Source organism: Colobus angolensis, unplaced genomic scaffold, assembly GCF_000951035.1.
Source record: "Colobus angolensis palliatus isolate OR3802 unplaced genomic scaffold, Cang.pa_1.0 Scaffold287, whole genome shotgun sequence".
Classification (NCBI taxonomy): Eukaryota; Metazoa; Chordata; class Mammalia; order Primates; family Cercopithecidae; genus Colobus; species Colobus angolensis.
The window spans coordinates 3,551,335-3,553,434 of NW_012116121.1; positions in this window are offsets into that span (position 1 = coordinate 3,551,335).

Here is a 2,100-nt window from a genome sequence, read left to right on the forward strand (position 1 = left end):
AGTATTCCACGGTGTTTATGTGCCACATTTTCTTTATCCAGTCTATTATTGATGGACATTTGGGTTGGTTCCAAGTCTTTGCTATCGTGAACAGTGCCACAATAAACATGCGTGTGCACGTGTCTTTATAGTAGAATGATTTATAATCCTTTGAGTATATACCCAGTAATGGGATTGCTGGGTCAAATGGTATTTCTAGTTCTGGATCCTTGAGGAATCACCACACTGTCTTCCACAATGGTTGAACTAATTTATACTCCCACCAACAGTGTAAAAGCATTCCTATTTCTCCACACCCTCTCCAGCATCTGTTGTTTCCTGACTTTTTAATGATTGCCATTCTAACTGGCATAAGATGGTATTTAATTGTGGTTTTGATTTGCATTTCTCTAATGACCAGTGATGATGAGCTGTTTTTCATATATCTGTTGGCTGCTTAAATGTCTTCTTTTGAGAAGTGTTTGTTCATGATCCTTTGCCCACTTTTTGATGGGGTTGTTTTTTCTTGTAAATTTGTTTAGAGAACTTTATTTCTTATGATTTCTTATGATGCAACCTGCAGGCTGGGAAGTGGAGCCTTCCGTTGAGACTGAAAGCAGGTACTTGGAGGAAAGGAGGGTGGGACAGTTTCATGTTAAACAGGTTAGCTAAATATACATATTTAGCAGGTTATAGGAGAAGCTATGAATATTCATGAAGAAAGGTCATACACCTGTGTGGGAAGCAAACATATATGTTACATGTGTCCCATGTTCAGCTGGAATGAAGATGTAATACTAAAATGCAGTAAAATTAGGCTTTATGTCAAAAGGTGAAAGACAGAACACAAAGGTGCTATGTGCACATCCTCCATAAACCAGCCAGAACCAGTCTGTGATTGTGATCGTGTAAACTGGTCAGCTATCATGTCAGAACCAGGAAACCAGGGAAAGGGGAGAGGACTCTGGGTGCAGCATCAGGAGGTTGCTTGAATTCAGCAGAAGAGTCTTCGCTCTTTGTTTTCCAGGACTGGTTTCTGTTTATTTCTTAAGTAGAAAAGGTCTTGTGAAAGTTAGTGAAGAAAGAAGTGTGCTGAGGTATGACTGACCTCCTGTCTTGTCATGACCAGAAAAGTTATAATAGTTTTCAGATTCTGGAATGCTTTTTGGATTTTGAAATATTTGCACATACATAATGAGATAGCTTGGGGATGAAATTTATTTCTGTTTCATACACACCTTACACACATAGCCTGAAGATAACTTTATACAGTATTTTTAATAATTTTGTGCGTAAAACAAAGTTTTGACCACAGTGTGTCACAAGGTCAGGTATGAAATTTTCCACTTGTGGTGTCATATCAAACTTTTTGGGTTTGGAAACTCAAAATTTCAAATTTTGGAGCATTTTGGATTTCAGATTAGGGATGCTCAACCTGTACAGTACTTTAAAACTATAATTTCCAGACTTTCAATGGTGCACCCCTATTAGATTTTTAGAAAGCACCCCCAAAGTAAGTTACTGATTTTACATATAGATGCACAACTACTGCACTAATATACTTTGTTATAAACACACATATTTTAAAGGTTATAACAAAAATAAACAATGTTTTATCTTAACTTTAAAAGTGTTTTTGCTCTGACTCCAACTTGTGTTTTGAGTGCAGGCAGCAAGACTGAATACGCTGCTCCCATGTCAATTGAATACACACACCAAGTGCTGAAAGGAAAAAGCCGGTGAGCACACCCTGCCCCCACCCTCCACTGCGGGCTCCTCATTCACTCTTCAGGGATGTCCGTGCTCCTCTGACACGCATGCATTTGGGGTATAAGGGACCAGTGTGTGTAACATTCATAAAATGTGATTTTCTTATTTGATTTTTAAAAATGAACAGATAAAGACGTTTTTCTGCTGTTTTCTTTGTTTTGTTTTTTTTTGAGACAGAGTCTTGCTCTGTTGCCCAGGCTGGAGTGCAGTGGAGAGATCTTGGCTCACTGCAACCTCTGTCTCCTGGGTTCAAGTGATTCTTCTGCCTCAGCCTCCCGAGTAGTTGTGACTACAGGTGTGTGCCACCACGGCCAGCTAAGTTTTGTATTTTTAGTAGAGATGGGGCTTCAC